The 18,221-nt window shown below is 43.3% G+C and overlaps 1 protein-coding gene across 4 annotated transcripts in view; it reads left to right on the top strand.

Moving 5' to 3' along the window:
• The window catches only part of cadm1a (cell adhesion molecule 1a), a 432,273-nt gene that overhangs the window by 238,740 nt on the left and 175,312 nt on the right, over window positions 1–18,221 (top strand). The window lies entirely within an intron of this gene.

Here is an 18,221-nt window from a genome sequence, read left to right as displayed (position 1 = left end):
TTTAGCAGTGCTGGCAACCGCTCCGGGCCAGGAAACTTTTTTTTTTACCGCGACGTTAACTGTGCGTGTTCTTTTCCTTTTTTCTCTGAGTGAATAAAGACAAAGCCCTCAGAGTAATGTCTTTCAGCTGAGAGTCGGCGGCGGCAGCAGCGGTTCCCATCCACTTTTTGGAGCTACTGTAGCAGCACGGTGACAACCAGCATATTGCTGTGTTTTGGCTCCAGCTCAGAATAGCAGCCCAATGCGAGCTCTGTTTCAAAGAGAAGACGGTACCAGCTGTTTCACATTAGTTGACTCTGTCGCTCTCTCTCTCCCCTCTCTCCCTCTCACTGTCTCACACTTAGTCTCTCCGCAACTATTTCTGTCTCTCTCTGATGCGGTCTCTTCCCTGAGGGCACGCTTAAATGTTTTAATTAGCACACGCTAACCGGACTAAATGCATTATTGAATGTAATTGACAGAAAAGGCCGTTTGCAAACCAACTTTTCCCTTCCCTAAGTGATTTTCACAGTTTACTCAAGTTGTTCATATATGAGTCTCTCGCCCACATCCCATCTCCCACTGTGTGTGTGTGTGTGTGTGTGTGTGTGTGTGTGTGTGTGTGTGTGTGTGTGTGTGTGTGTGTGTGTGTGTGTGTGTGTGTGTGTGTGTGTGTGTGTGTGTGTGTGTGTGTGTGTGTGCACGCGCTAGGGTTCGGTGATATTTGGGGAAACCTCTTCTATGATATCCTACTCCAAATATTGCGATATCCATTATAATTGTTTTGCTGCCTTAATGACTTCGATGCTTATTTACGATATTATAGGTGCATTCTCATTAAGTAATCTATGTATGGCTAAAGAATAAGGCTTAGTTCATTCATTTGCGCTTCATTTTCAACATATTAATACAACATAAAACTGCACAGTTTAGATTTGTAAAGTTCAAATACAGTATAGTCTTGCACATCACAATATATCATCATGCAATTCAAGATATCAATGTCAAATATCACGATATTCTATTTAGTCATATATTTGCCCAATCTTAGTGTATGCCACTTCTCGACACGAAGCAGGCAAAAAAGCTGTGTCAGAATGAATTGCTCTTCCAATTAAGGAACTGGTAGAGTTGCCAGACTTTGGCGTTGCCCGGTCTTAGTAATTTGAATGATTTATTTATTTACTTACTTACTCAGTGTTACCATTCTGCTTTGGTTAAAAAGAGCTGACATCCGCTGACAAGCCGAGTTGCTAATCCAATGGTGTTTATTGAGAGACGTGGGCTGCAAGGGATACAGATGGTATTACATTCCTTGTTGTCGTTGTTGTGGGGACGGGTTGAACGCAATGAAAAGGTAGTTTAGCAGTACATTAATTAATACATGCACACGTCAGTGTATGCACACAGGGGCTTAATGAGATTTTATACGTTGGCCTTTTCAAGCAATTTGAAATGTTGTTATAATAGTGCCTTAAGCTGGGGAAAATATACTGCTCAAAAAAATAAAGGGAACACTAAAATAACACATCCTAGATCTGAATGAATGAAATAATCTTATTAAATACTTTTTTCTTTACATAGTTGAATGTGCTGACAACAAAATCACACAAAAATAATCAATGGAAATCCAATTTATCAACCCATGGAGGTCTGGATTTGGAGTCACACTCAAAATTAAAGTGGAAAATCACACTATAGGCTGATCCAACTTTGATGTAATGTCCTTAAAACAAGTCAAAATGAGGCTCAGTAGTGTGTGTGGCCTCCACGTGCCTGTATGACCTCCCTACAACGCCTGGGCATGCTCCTGATGAGGTGGCGGATGGTCTCCTGAGGGATCTCCTCCCAGACCTGGACTAAAGCATCCGCCAACTCCTGGACAGTCTGTGGTGCAAAGTGGCGTTGGTGGATGGAGCGAGACATGATGTCCCAGATGTGCTCAATTGGATTCAGGTCTGGGGAACGGGTGGGCCAGTCCATAGCATCAATGCCTTCCTCTTGCAGGAACTGCTGACACACTCCAGCCACATGAGGTCTAGCATTGTCTTACATTAGGAGGAACCCAGGGCCAACCGCACCAGCATATGGTCTCACAGGGGGTCTGAGGATCTCATCTCGGTACCTAATGGCAGTCAGGCTACCTCTGGCGAGCACATGGAGGGTTGTGCGGCACCCCCAAAGAAATGCCACCCCACACCATGACTGACCCACCGCCAAACCGGTCATGCTGGAGGATGTTGCAGGCAGCAGAACGTTCTCCATGGCGTCTCCAGACTCTGTCACGTCTGTCACGTGCTCAGTGTGAACCTGCTTTCATCTGTGAAGAGCACAGGGCGCCAGTGGCGAATTTGCCAATCTTGGTGTTCTCTGGCAAATGCCAAAAGTCCTGCACAGTGTTGGGCTGTAAGCACAACTCCCACCTGTGGACGTCGGGCCCTCATACCACCCTCATGGAGACTGTTTCTGACCGTTTGAGCAGACACATGCACATTTGTGGCCTGCTGGAGGTCATTTTGCAGGCCTCTGGCAGTGTTCCTCCTGCTCCTCCTTGCACAAAGGCGGAGGTAGCGGTCCTGCTGCTGGGTTGTTGCCCTCCTACGGCCTCCTCCACGTCTCCTGATGTACTGGCCTGTCTCCTGGTAGCACCTCCATGCTCTGGACACTACGCTGACAGACACAGCAAACCTTCTTGCCACAGCTCGCATTGATGTGCCATCCTGGATGAGCTGCACTACCTGAGCCACTTGTGTGGGTTGTAGACTCCGTCTCATGCTACCACTAGAGTGAAAGCACCGCCAGCATTCAAAAGTGACCAAAACATCAGCCAGGAAGCATAGGAACTGAGAAGTGGTCTGTGGTCCCCACCTGCAGAACCTCTCCTTTATTGGGGGTGTCTTGCTAATTGCCTATAATTTCCACCTGTTGTCTATTCCATTTCCACAACAGCATGTGAAATGTATTGTCAATCAGTGTTGCTTCCTAAGTGGACAGTTTGATTTCACAGAAGTGTGATTGACTTGGAGTTACATTGTGTTGTTTAAGTGTTCCCTTTATTTTTTTGAGCAGTGTATATTCAGTGTGAAACAAATGTAAAATCAGGCTATATTTTGCAGTTGGCTGTGTAATATGAACTTGGGCAGGGCGTTTGTTTTGTGGCGGACAACAGCGTATGTTTTCCACTAGTCTCATCAGGCAGGTTATGTCACAATGGCAAAACACAAACAACTCTGGGCGTCATTTCAGTTGTGCCAAGTTCAAAGCCAATAGAATATGCCCCCCCCATACTGTATTCTCACTTGAATGTCTGGGGGTATAGGGGAGAGTTTGTGTGCGCCAAGGCCACCTAATCCTTTTCCTGGTGCCATACAGGAAAGCATGAGCTTTGATTCTATTTTATTTTATTTTATTTTATTAGGATATATTTTAGTCTTTATTTGGACTAATCTTCCAAGAGTCCTGAAACATTAAATACAATTAATAATACAATCACATTTCCACATAACGTACTGTTACAAACAGACATTATACACTGACATATTGACCACATAAATACTCTAACAGTCTGAAATGATAGATCGATTCCTTCATCTACCATAGTCCTGCACAACCTTCCAATGTATTATATTCAAATGGTTCTAAAGTATTGTTTGAATTTATATATTGAAAAGTTTCTGGTTTGCTCACATAAATTATTCAATTTCTTTATTGCTCTGAATCGAGATGTTCTTTAGCCTGAAGAGATTCCTCTAGACTAGTTGAAGTATATGCGATGTCCAGGCTACAATGCATTCGGAAAGTATTCAGGCTCCTTGACTTTTTCCAAATTTTGTTACGTTAGTCTCATTCTAAAATTGATTACATTCGTTTTTTTCCTCATCAATCTACAAACACCACCCCATAATGACAAAGCAAAAACTGTTTCCATTGATCATCCTTGAGAAGTTTCTACAACTTGATTGGAGTCCACCTGTGCTAAATTCAATTTATTGGACATGATTTGGAAAGGCATACACCTGTCTATGTAAGGTCCCACAGTTGACAGTGCATCTCAGAACAAAAATCAAGTCATAAAGTCGAGGGAATTGTCCGTAGAGCTCCAAAACAGGATTGTGTCGAGGCACAGATCTGTGAAGGTCCCCAAGAACACAGTGGCCTCCACCATTCTTAAATGGAAAATGTTTGGAACCACCAAGGCTCTTCCTAGAGCTGGCCACCAGCCAAACTGAGAAATCAGGGGGAAAGGGCCTTAGTCAGGGAGGTGACCAAGAACCCTGGTCACTCTGACAGAGCTCCAGAGTTCCTCAGTGGAGATGGGAGAACCTTCCAGAAGGACAACCATCTCTGCAGCACTCCACCAATCAGACCTTTATGGTAGAGTGGCCAGACGGAAGCCACTCCTCAGTAAAACGCACATGACAGCCAGCTTGGAGTTTGCCAAAAGGCAACTAAAGAGTCTCAGACCATGATAAACAAGACTCTCTGGTCTGTTGAAACCAAGATGGAACTCTTTAGTCTGAATGCCAAGGGAAGAAATCTGGAAGAAACCTGGCACCATCCCTACGGTGAAGCATGATTGTGGCAGCATCATGCTGTGGGAATGTTTTTCAGCGGCAGGGACTGGGAGACTAGTCAGGATCGAGGGAAAGATGAACGGAGCAAAGTACAGAGAGATCCTTGATGAAAACCTGCTCCACAGCGCTCAGGACCTCAGACTGGGGCGAAGGTTCACCTTCCAACAGGACAACTACCATAAGCACACAGCCAAGACAACACAGTAGTGGCTTTGGGACAAGTCTCTAAATGTCCTTGAGTGGCCCAGCCAGAGCCCGGACTTGAAACCGCTCTAACATCTCTAGAGAGACCTGAAAATAGCTGTGCGGCGACGCTCCCCATCCAACCGGATCCGCAGAGAAGAATGGGAGAAACTCCCCAAATACATGTGTGACAAGCATATAGCGTCATACCCAAGAAGAATCTATGCTGTAATCACTGTTATCAATTTTAGAATAAGGCTGTAACGTAACAAAATGTGGAAAAAGTTAAGGGTTCTGAATACTTTCCGAATGCAATCTAGAACAGAACAGGAAAGGAAATGAATGGATATGATAGAGAGAGAAAGACTGTAAGATAGTGCTCGCGTGTTCACTGATTTAAGGCAAGGATATTCGAGTGATAGGCTGTTTTAAAACTCTGTAGCTGAAATTTTAAAGAAATCTACATCTTTACAATAAAAAAAATATGGTGACCGCTGAAAGACAGATGGGTAAATTAAACATGCATTCAGTCGTTACAGTATATTACTGTAGCATAGACTATGCTGCAGCAAATGCAGGCCTAACTGTCACAAGAAAAACAGTTACAATAATGAGATGATAGGTTTACATACTGAGATGGGCTGTCCCCACCATGAGTGTTGATGTTTCATCATTCAGAGGCCATAGATAAGCCAGTTTAATACATCACGGATAATTTAACAGTTCTATTTCATGCCATGTTGTTCATATAAATCATTTATTGTTATTTACTGGTTTCTCACAGTTATATATCCCGGGAAAAGGGAGTTTTTTTTCAGTAACTGGGTTCCCGCCATTCAACTCTAGTGGGGAAGGGGTAACTCTTTGTACGCCGTAGAGTAGATTTTCCACTAACTGTCATGCTCGCTTCAACAAGTTTTTTTACGAGATGAAAGCAGTACGTTTTTTACTCATATTTCATAACAAGTGGGAGGGGACTTGCAGCTGTGTTCTTGGCACAAAGTGGTGTTGTCATTTGATCTGACAGAGCGTAGACATCAAGGCCTGATTAGGTCCAAAAACTGTTTGACACGAGACTCAAACTTTGCCATCCGCTTTGAAGAGACAATTAATATGGAAGCCAATCCCTTTCCACTTCCCTCTCTCTGTCTTGCCTGTTGCGCTTTCACACACAATGGTGTGTGGATCATTTGGAGTGTAGTGCTCGATTAGTGTTGTGTCATCTCTGTGGTTATTGCTTATGTGACTCACATTGACTATTTCCAGACAGTGCGGTGTAGCCACTACAGAGATGACAACCTGGTTTGTTTGATCGGATGTAAATCTTATGCAGTGACAATGGGGTTGGGAAGACAGTTCAGCTCAGTCCCTTCAGCTTCACCTACCTGCCTCCCTCCGGCAAAACCTTAGCTTTGTTAGTTTGGATATTAAACTTCTTAGTAGTGATGCACCGATATAACATTTTTAGCCAATACCGATATCCAATATTTTTATTGTCCCCCCCCAAAAAAACAATACCGATAACCGATATACATTTTTTTTTTGCGGCCTTTTAAGCATTCTAGTACAGTTAAATAGTTAACACACACAGGGACGCAGCGGTCTAAGGCACTGCATCTCAGTGCAAGAGGCATCACTTCAAATCCTGGTTCGAATCCAGGCTGTATCACATACGGCCGTGATTGGCAGTCCCATAGGGCGAAGCACAATTGGCCCAGCGTCATCCGGGCCGTCATTGTAAATAAGAATTTGTTCTTCACTGACTTGCCTAGTTAAATAAAGGTCACACATACATACACACACACACACCACACTGACCAAAAAGTTATTTTGGTGGAATTTACATATGTCCCCATTACCAGTAAAACATAATCAAAACCTATTTCTTTCACTTGCTGTGCTGTTTCGTTGTTCATTTGTTCAGTCGTTCTATTCTCAAACAGGATTTCTATGGAAAGCGTTTGGGTCTTTGATGTGTCAAATAACACTATTTGACATGTCAAATAAGCTTGTTGAACAATCAGGACCTGAATATGGCTGCAAGTCACATAATAATTTAACACGTACATTCATTTTTTAGGTAGTTATTACATAATGATTTCACTATCACTCATATTTTATATGTCACAATGATTCATCGATATGTATGCTATGATGCTGGTAAGGTTGTCTCGCGCACCTACAGTGCTGGTCATAAAAAAACAGCTAGCTAGCTCATGGATGCAAACAATGTTCCTCCCCAAAAACATAGCAAAACGACATAATCTGTTTCATCTAAAACAACCCTAATTTAAAAGACAGTTCTTATTTGATTAATGGTGGTCGGACCCATCTATGTGAAGCTAGCAACAATAGTGGACTTTGCGGTTAGCCTTCCAAATAAAAGTATGGCATAATTCTACTATTTGTATTCATTTGCATCACTGTCAATGACATACTTTATTTTGAAGGCAAACCACAAATTCCACTCCTGTGCATAATCCTTATTGTGGCTAGCTTCACAACACATAGCCCGGTGCGGTCGAGCCTCACTAGCCAGATGAAGCTAGCTGGCTGCTTATAACGTTAGCTTTGGGCAACAGGGTTAAGTAGCTGACTAGCTATTTATTTTCATGAACTGAAGCTCAATTTCAATAGGCGAACAACAGGTGGCAACCTAGCTAATACTAACTCACAAGGATTCCTAAATCATTGCTAAGAATAATGAAAATGACTGCAGTTTCTACTGGTCATTGTTTTCAGGCTGGTTGTATTGGTGCTAGCTTGGTACCAAGCTAAAGCTAGCTACCCCAGAAGTTGCCACCAAACAAATTATGCTTTATTACCAACGTGGAATTGTAAACACATCATTCCTGGCTGGTGTTTGCTTGTTTCAGACTTTTTTTGTACAGCTTTGACAGTGCTACTGTATCTTTTTTGACATGCAAAGACCCAAACGTTCTATAGTGTGTATGTCGTGTAGCTAATAGTAGTGACGCTATTACTGTGTCACTCCGGTAGGGCAACATCTGAAAAATAGCTCACTTGGTAGTGTGTACTGGTGCCTCAACCAGTCGGCGAAAGCCAACATCACCCACGACAGAGAACAGTTGATTGTCAAAGGAAATGAATTCCATTATCTTGGCTTTAATGGATTTCACCTTTGAGTTGTCTTGCTGAAATGTTCTTACTCTTTCAAATGACTGCTCGAGTTGTCGACTGCTCGATCCTCACAGCAGACATTGTGGGCTAGGTTAGGAATGCTGTGTTGCACATGTAGTGCACAATTTTACGTGGCGTCAATACGTCATGTACCAACGTTATACAGGTATGCACGGTAGCTTTTGACATCGGTTTTTAACATCGGCATTAAACTAGACATCGGGCCGATACCGATGTTGGCATTTTTAGCTTGGCCGATTCCAATATGTTCACCGATATATTGTGCATCCCTACTTCTTATTCAGGATGAAGATAACTTTCCCTGGGGTAGGTTTCTAAACATTTCCCAAATCATTGACACAAGGAAATCTAGAGGCCTTCCCTTCACCTTAGCTTATCCCTTACTCACATCTTCATTGTTCCACCCAAAAATCTAAATCTAACTTTGTGGAGGGTATCCTTTGAGTCAACAATGGGCAGCAGAGCTAGCCAGCCTGGGAAGTTTAATCGATAGCCACAGAGGGCAGCCCCACGTTGATCACTCTGTAAATCTTGAAGCTGATCGGAGTTGTTGTTCAGCACAAGTAGCGCTGTCTCAGACGATTAAATCTCCTCGCCTTCCGTCTCCTCCCTCCCCCTTTCCTCTCCTCTATCCCCTCCAGCCGGACTGATATGGGGATTGGCTGTCTGAAGGGAGAGAGCGATGGAGGGTTTGTGGGAAGGGGGGGGGTGTAGTTGAATACAGAGAGATTGATCGTGAATTCAGCTGAGAGTACAACCCCTGAGTGTGTATCATGCAACACCCTGCAGATATGATTATCAACAAAAAAGAGAGAACCCTTACCACATTGTGAAAGTATATGTAAGAGGGAGTCTTTTCTCAGACAGGCCTTAATTCAACAATATTTACAGGCTCCTATTTTCCTTTTATCTCCGCCACCAGCTTAAACGATATTAATAAATAAATCAGAGAATATCACTGCAGTCCAGGGTGTTTTATATTGTGGGGAGACGAGGGGCTTTCTAATGCAGTGAAATAGTGAATTTGTCACCACGAGTGAGAAAAGCGAGGAGCCCGTGCATCAATCAAGGCTGGCAATTCTGCGTGGCGTCATTGACCGTTGTGGATTAGCCACTCAATATGAGGCATTGGATTTCAGCATCAGTTTTTATTGTGAAGGCCCTCATTTTTTCCCAACCGTGTCTGTGTTGCTCAAATTAATTGACTCTAGATGAATAGATCTCTGATGGCACAGTTTTTCCCTCTCCCATTTTCATTTCAACAATCATCTTACAATGGAGGGTGGGCCACACAATGAGAATGTTTCGGGCGTGGGAACCGTAAGTTCAATTTTATTTTGTAAATTGTGGAAATATGAAAGTGTGGAGTCTAAATCCTGCAGCTTGATAAATCAAAGTTTGATTGAACCGTGCCCTCTGGCTATCTTCTCTGGCAGCTCTTGCTACTGACAGGTAGTCTCCCGAGTGACCAGTTTAACGTCATTTTCAGCAGAAGGGGTAATAGACGCGGGCAGAATCTGGACTCAGAGACGGCTTCTTGTCGCCTCAGCTCGCTATTCACTGCCACCTCCTCTCAGGCAGTCGAACCTGGCTGGCTGAGATAAATTTACTCAGCGGTGAAGTACAGCCACCACTGTCAATCTGAGGCCGTCCTACATCCATCGCCATCAATGTCTATGTCAGACAGTAGAGTGCCAGGCCCAGGACACGCCACTGAGTTGCCCAACGTCATCTTGCATTAACTTGGCACCCAGAGATAAATATGCCACGTAATGAAGATCCAGGCCATTGTGTCTGCGTACGTCTCTCCTCAGAGATATCGTGGCAGCAGTTAAACATTATCATAGCCCGACCTTGCCTGCCCTTGTGTCTTCTATTCCCCCTGTTAGAGTAGCCTAGTGTATCACGGGCTAAATTGTGCTAAGCAGTAATTAACATTTGAATAAGAGACATCCGTCTTATTTGAATTCTATGCCCAACCGGTTGTGACACAATTACCCTCACACCCGGTGTCAGCGAACGCTCTTGGTGATCGTCGTTGACAGCCCTGTGTTATGTCATACTTGACCCTCAAGACAAACATGTCAGCCAAGTCAAGGACTCGTCCTGCTATAAGGCTGACACATTTGTAAACTATCGCTGTGAATGGATGTGAGTTAGCGTAGCAGGGAGCAGAATCTGGGCTTCTCCAAAAGCTCAAGCAGGGGCAACTGTGTCATGAACTGTCAGTGAGACTGCCCATGGGGAAGGGGTGAGAAGCTCTAAGGTGACTGCACCCACTTTTACTAGCATCCATACTAGTAGCCCCTTGCAGGCAACGCGTAGCCTTGGGCACAATGCAGGGGCTCTAGCTGGCCGAAGGGGTCTCTCCATCCCTCCCTCTCTGGCCCCCACACTACTATTCCTCCCTTTTCCATTCCCTATCCTCTTTCTCTCAACTGATACTAGCCTGTGTTTGGGGATCCATGCCTCCAGATAGTTGATGTGAACTAGCTGCAGCAATCCACCTACAGGTTAGTCAAAGATATACTGCCTAAGGGAAGTCTGGATGGAGGGATAACATGGTGGAGTGAGGGAGGGGTTTCTATGGTCTTTGTCATCATATATACCTGCGCACTCCCCTCCCTAAAGCAGTTATTTTCATCATAACGTAAATTTGAACCCAGCTTCAAGCATGGAGGAAGTATTGAGAAAGAGATCCTGAAAGGACTTGTTAGGAGAACAAGCAGAGTTGCTAAAGTACATACAACAATGCCATCATCACCCCACTTTGTTCAAAGAGAGAAAGAAAAAGAAAACTGTCAGTCTAAGACGCTGCAACACACAGCAGTAGGCAGAGTACAGCGATGACAGTGACATAACTGTACAAGGAACCTTGAACAAGTATTACACTTTGAGTGCATGTAAGTGCCTACCCTCATTTCAATTCTTTAACTGCCTCCCCTTTTGTTAGTCGCCAGACACATTTCATTATTGATGCCATGTATAATCCATCGCTTGCTCCTGACAACGTTGGAGGAGTGTGAAATCTGGGTCACAATGTGTGACTTTAGTCTTTGACACTGTGCAGCCAGAGAGGTTTGACTGAAGGAAAGTCAAGTCGCCATGCAGTCTTCCATACCTACTGTGTGTTTTAGATATTTGCAAACCTTTGTCAGCCCTAATGGCCCTATTCAATCAAAACTACTATCCAGGAGTTTCCGAGTCAGCACCTGTATTTGTTCTTACACAAGTAACTTTTGGGTTACTGGTGTGGATAAATATGGTCCCATATCCTTTAATCCATTACAGTCTATTGATGCACCCGTGCGTCAATCTAATTAACATCATGCAAAATAATCCCCATCAAAATCAGGCAGTTTAAACTAAAGACATGTTTTGCATGGCTGCAATGATTTTCAAATGACTACCTCAAACTGTACCCCACACATACAATTATCTGTGTGGTCCCTCAGTCGAGCAGTGAATTTCAAACACAGATTCAACCATAAAGACCAGGGAGGTTTTCCAATACCTTGCAAAGAATTCCACCTATTGGTAGATGGGTAAAAAAAAAAGACTTTGAATATCCCTTTGAGCATGGTTTTAAGTTATTAATTACACCCAGTCACTACAAAGATACAGGTGTCCTTCCTAACCGCTCAGGGATTACACCATGATGCCAATAGTAACTTTAAAACAGTTAAAACGTTTAACCCCCTAGAGTCGATGTCCACGCCCCTGTGGAAATAGAATTAGCATAATAAAATCATCCCCATAAAAATCTGTCAGTTTAAGATAGAGATCTGTTTTTTGCATTGGATTAGTCTCATTCCACAGTGTCCGCCAATGTTGCACTTACACATCTGCTGTGAAAGGTGACAGAGCTAGAGTGTTGTTTGTCAGACCATGAGACATCGGGTCTTCTCACAAAATCATCTGTAGCATCCGAACGGTTTGGCCTACAAACTATTAGTTCTTTATGGAAAGATGACTCTCACGAACACAATGTTGTTCTCCGTTTTGCTTTACGACCCCCACAAGGGTCTTGGGACTTGTATGAAGTCGATACAGCCGATCTGCCAACTTCTGTCTGTAGTGAGAATCTCACGTACATGTACATGTTGGTTGTTCTGCTCTAGCACGCCCACAGGCCTCACAAGACTCGTCTGAAGGTCCCCCTACCAGATGATAAAATTGTATGGAAGTACACTACATGACCAAAAGTATGTGGACACGTGCTCGTCGAACATCATAGGCATTAATATGGAGTTGGTCCCCCTTTGCTGCTATAACAGCCTCCAATCTTCTGGGAATGCTTTCCACTAGATGTTTGAACATTGCTGCAGGGATTTACTTCCATTCAGCCACAAGAACATTAGTGAGTTCCAATTCATCCCAAAGGTGTTCGATGGGGTTGAGGTTAGGGCTCTGTTTAGGCTAGTCAAGTTCTTCCACACCGATCTCGACAAACCATTTCTGTATTGACCTCGCTTTGTGCATGGCTGAAACAGGAAAGGGCCTTCCCCAAACTGTTGCCACAAAGTTGGAAGCACAGAATCGTCTAGAATGTCATTGTATGCTGTAGTATTAAGATTTCCCTTCACTGGAACTACGGATTTAGCCCGAACCATGAAAAACAGCCCCAGACCATCATTCCTCCTCCACTAAACCTTACAGTTGGCACTATGCATTCGGGAAGGTAGCGTTCTCCCGGCATCCGCCAAACCCAGATCCGTCTGTCGGACTGCCAGATGGTGAAGCGTGATTCATCACTCCAGAGAACGCGTTTCCACTGAGCCAGAGTCCAATGGCGGCGAGCTTTACACAACTCCAGCCGATGAAATGACTTGTTGGAAAGGTGGCATCCTATGACGGTGCCCCGTTGAAAGTCACTGAGCTCTTCAATAAGGCCATTCTACTGCCAATGTTTGTATATGGAAATTGCATGGCTGTGTGTTCGATTTTATACACCTATCAGCAACGGGTGTTGCTGAAATAGTCGAATCCACTAATTTGAAGGGGTGTCCACATACTTTTGTATATATAGTGTATATATGGAGACTGTTTAGTGTCAAAAATAAGGCTTCAACACATGTAAAAAATATATATAATAACAAATGTTTCCTGATCTTTCTTTTATCTCAGATATAGGACAGACATTTCAGAAGAAATCTCCTTTTGAATTTTTTGGGGGGACTATCTGTTGTTCCATGTAGTTGAATGTGTTATTCAATGCATTTGTATGGGCTAATAGCTTTAAGGCCCAAAAATGTTTTCATCATAATGACTTGAAATGGCTGTGTAGCAACAACCAACTTGACAGAGCTTGAATAATTAAAAAAATTATAATGTGCAAATATTGTATAATCCAGGTGTGCAAAGCTCTAAGACACTTACCCAGAAAAAACTCACAGCTGTAATCGCTGCCAAAGATTCTTCTAACAGGGGTGTGAATATTTATGTAAATTAGATATTTCTGTATTTCATTTTTAATACATTTGCAAACATTTCTAAAAACATGTTTTCACTTTGTCATTATGGGGTATTGATTTAAATCAATTTTGAATTCAGGTTGTAACACAACAAAATGTTAAATAAATCAAGGGGTACGAATACTTTCTGAAGGCACTGTATCTCCTACATATAGGACAAATACTTCAAAACCTTATTCCATATGATCAAATCAAATCAAAGTTTATTTGTCAGGTGCGTCGAATACAACAGGTGTAGAACTTACAGGGAAATTCTTAGTCACAGGCTCTAACCAACAGTGCAATTTCTAAGGTATTAGGTGAACAATAGGTAAGTAAAGAAATAAAACAACAGTAAAAAAGACAGTGAAAAATAACAGTAGCGAGGCTATATACAGGCACCGGTTAGTCAGGCTTATTGAGGTAGTATGTACATGTAGGTATGGTTAAAGTGACTATGCATATATGATGAACAGAGAGTAGCAGTAGCGTAAAAGAGGGGGTGGGGTGGCGGAACACAATGCAGATAGCCTGGTTAGCCAATGTGCGGGGAACCAGTTGGTCTGGCTAATTGAGGTAGTATGTACATGAATGTATGGTTAAGGTGACTATGCATATATGATAAACAGAGAGTAGCAGCAGCGTAAAAGAGGGGTTAGGGGGGCACACAATGCAAATAGTCCGGGTAGCCATTTGATTACCTGTTCAGGAGTCTTATGGCTTGGGGGTAAAACTGTTGAGAAGCCTTTTGGTCCAAGACTTGACAATCCGGCACCGCTTGCCATGCGGTAGTAGAGAGAACAGTCTATGACTGGGGTGGCTGGGGTCTTTGACCATTTTTAGGGCCTTCCTCTGACACCGCCTGGTGTAGAGGTCCTGGATGGCAGGCAGCTTAACACCAGTGATGTACTGGGCCATATTGCACTACCCTCTGTAGTTCCTTGCTGTCGGAGGCCGAGCAGTTGCCGTACCAGGCAGTGATGCAACCAGTCAGGATGCTCTCGATGTTGCAGCGTGATGATGATCATTTTTACTGTCTGTTTTGCAAATGTATGAATGTGTTACAACAATGCATTTCTATGGGCTATAGTAGGTGTTCTTAAATTCAAAATCAAATAGCTAAATGATCCATGCTATGACCATCTTAAAACAATTCCATATATTAGCTTAGACTTTTGGAGGTTAATTAGACTTGAAATTCATCAGCACATCTTCGCCTGAGCTTCAGCATATTTAGCTCGTATTTCATAAGCCACACTGAAAGACAGTGACCCCCCTCCCCTTTTTCTCTTATACCACACGAATGCGACATGTGGCCCGAGTATGTTGCTAATTGACAGCAAATTAATATTTAAAGGTTTAATCTCATGATGGCTCATTAATATCTTCATTAGTATGCAAACTGACTTTGCACATACGAATGGAAAATCTATGACACATTCCATTTGGGGCTTTTGAAGTTCTGTCACGCTTCCTGAGGGTTTGGAATTGGAACTCGGAGCTGCACGGCATTAGTCAGTGATTAGTCCATGTATCATAGCTCAGCATGGTGATTAAGTATGTTATTTAGCAGCAAAAGAGAATTAGTTGGGTGGCGTTTCAATCGATACCCTGCATACAAAATAAGTGCCATCAGTTTATCAGCGTGAGTGTGTTCACTAGGGATCCCACCCTGCCGTCACACCACGGAGAGAAGCTCCTAGCCCCTCTTCCTCCCTTTCTCTTCATCCCGTGTATAAGTAAGGCACTGCTAGAGTGGGAAAGGCCCACAGATGGCTAACCAATGGCCTGGCAAAGGGCTGGTGGTGTATACATGAGAGGATTTCCAAAGAGCCTTGAGCTGTCAGCAAACAACATAGGCAGTGGCTCTGAGATTCCCCTCCCTGATTGAATTAAGGGAACTGGAAAGGATGGCTATTGAAGTGGAGAGTAACAGGTTGGAGAGGTTTTGTGTTGCACACTGCTCGAAGTCCCCAGTGTGCGTTTCTCTCGGCTGGATCGTCTATGGGCTGTTGTCTTTGATAGTGTGTGATGGGATCTGTGCGACAGCTGTATGGCACCGATCAAATCTATTTCAGGGGCATGACAATGTAGTCGGGATTGTTTATTGAGGTCTCATTAACCATCAGGAGGAATTAACTCACTGGCATTTGAGACAGTGTTGGATTGGTCTTGGAAACATTCAGAACCCAGGGATACTCTTATGTGAATCATGTTTAGTAATGTGATATGTTTATAATGTGTCAAATGGGGAACTACGTGAGCTCTTTTATTATTTGACACCAATTCCTCAGTTTTACCATATTCAAGTGTTTGTTCGGCTGTCACATGCTGCATTTCAAAGCCATTATTCCAAAGATTTCACACTCGGCGGGAGAACCTTTGACTTGAATGAGCTGCCCTTTTTTTCAATCGACAAACCCAGATGTCAGATAGACTGCCTGGCTGCGTTTGAAAAATAAAGTCTTATGGCTGAAATGTCACTCTACTACAAAGTAGCACTGGGTTCATCCCACACACACAAATAAACCTGTATAATATATATCTGTATAATTTTTTGAGTGGCACCTTTTTTAAAGACTGACACGTGGGGGCGATCAACCAGCCTGAGTTCCTGGTGAGAGGAATTTAAATGTCTGTCGGAAAATCTTTTTTCTTTACGAAGTTCTCCAGTTTCTGACTTCTTTGAGGTTCCTTCCTCTCCTCCGCTGTGTACTACTGCCTGTCAAGAGCACTTTCAATGTGACACATTATGCAGGAAAAACTGGATGAAAGTGCTAGCAGACACAGGGATGTAAACGAACCGACCTGTTTTAGGTTTTCAACGAACATAAATGATTGCCACCTTGATTAAAAATCTCTCCCCCCCAACTCTTCCGGCTACCAATCCTCCCCCTTTGTTTTTGATGATGACGAAAGTTTCCTCTGTGCACCGTCATTGGGCTAAACCAGTCACGGGGTTAATGCGTGGCACCCACGTAAGGCGTGGTGCCCAGTCATTACCATTATATCCACCTAATAAAAGGCGATTGCCAGATTATTATGGGAACTCCTAATTGCCATCTCAGGGTGCCCGAGATATTAAGTGTCGACCTCTTGTCTTCCCCCCCATCCCTCAAAACCTGCCGTCGCTGCCCCGCGAGGCGGCTTCAAGAAAGCCTTTCATTTTCACCTGTAATTTTTGTGCTAAATTATTAATCAGGCACAGTCTAATGTTATGTAGAAAATAAAAATGTTGGTGTCTTATTACAATTAAATGATGCACGTGGTTCAGAATTTCCTACTTAATTGCGCCTTGCAGTCAAGATTATTAGCTGTGTAAAGCGCACTTGTGACTAATTCCCTCTAAAGCAGAGGAGTGTAGAGAGTCAGGGAACGGGGCTGGGTCTCAGTAGTTTTACTCTTCTTGTCTCCTTTCCTCCACCACCAATGTCGATATTGCTCAGATTTATCCAGGGCTTCCTTTCAACCATCAAGGGTAATGAAGGAAAAGAGATGAGGAAAAGATGGAAGCAATTTAATAGGGTTGAGACACTGTCCTCCTCCAGTCCATTAGATCCTCTCCTTCTTATGCTTCACCTTTGTGTGAATAAACCTTGAATCGTTTATCTTGCCGTTTCTCTCAATGAGACTGACAAGGTACAAATCTGTCGTTCTGACCCTGAACAAGGCAGTTAACCCACTATTCCTAGGCTGTCATTGAAAATAAGAATTTGTTCTTAACTCACTTGTCTAGTTAAATAAAGGTAAAATAAAAATTAAAAAAAATATGTTGTTTTGCAACTGTTTAACATGTTTCTCTCTCTCTTTCTCTCTAGGTAAGTTCCATTGTGACAGTGTGTGGATTATTCCAACTGCCTCCCAACACCTGCAGGGTCCTAGCGTCTCTGCACTTTGGTCAAGTGTCCGACTCTACCTCTAGGTTTGAAGAGACTGTCCAATTTGTATGCTTCTTCTTTTTTGGCGAAGCACACTTCCAATGGTCTGTTGGTGGAGACATTTGTAAAGATGTTCCATTCTTGAATGGAGTGTTCAGATCTAAACATTGAGTGGACCTCTACTGAGTATGGTGTGTGTATATATAGGATACTAGAGCATTAATGCATCCCTCATGACAATAGTATGCCTTGTACTTGTCTTAATACTGAGTAGGAGCACTAACATGCGATCAAAACCTTTCTTATAGTTATCTTAAAGTTCCATGTTCCACATCTCTGCCTTGTATTATCTCGAGTGCATCTCATGGGATTGACTCATTTCAGGGTTTTGTTCCATACCCCCCGCAAAATTCCATATACGATCGGAGGCATAAATGTTGAATTTTGAGTGCAGATCTATTTTTGTATAGGAAAATCTGTAATTGCCACGTTTTGATCCTTTTTGCATGTTCACATCGTCGACTTCTACTCAACTGTCTGATAATGCATCTCAGAGATTTGGCCGTGTGTTGAACTGATGAATGCATACAGTAGGCCTAATTGCTGACATAATGGTGTCTTCTCAAGAGCTTAGTTTTTTTCTTTCCTTTTCTCTCTCAATCCCTTTTGTGAGCTGTGTTTTCAGATTGTCCCCCTTGAAGGATGCATGGGGACAATGGATGGGAGGTGGCATCAACGTCAGTCCCCACTGTTCTGCCACCCATCCCCCCACCCCTGTACGTCGTTAAAAGCCGCATCACGGGCATATCTGTGGCAATGGGCGCCAAGGCCATTATCCACCTCATTGTCCTACCCGGGCGCTTTGGCACGGATCAGAGCAATTAGGCCGGATCAGTGGCAACCTTCCTTGCCCTCACCCCATTATCAAGATCACTAATTACCTCCAATGTTCAGTCGTCTCTGCTCTCCTCTACTGTCTATGTCTGGAGGAG

Source organism: Salmo salar, chromosome ssa13 (genome assembly GCF_905237065.1).
Source record: "Salmo salar chromosome ssa13, Ssal_v3.1, whole genome shotgun sequence".
Classification (NCBI taxonomy): Eukaryota; Metazoa; Chordata; class Actinopteri; order Salmoniformes; family Salmonidae; genus Salmo; species Salmo salar.
The sequence above is the reverse complement of the archived record's forward strand: the minus strand, read 5'-3'. Positions and strand labels throughout refer to the sequence as shown.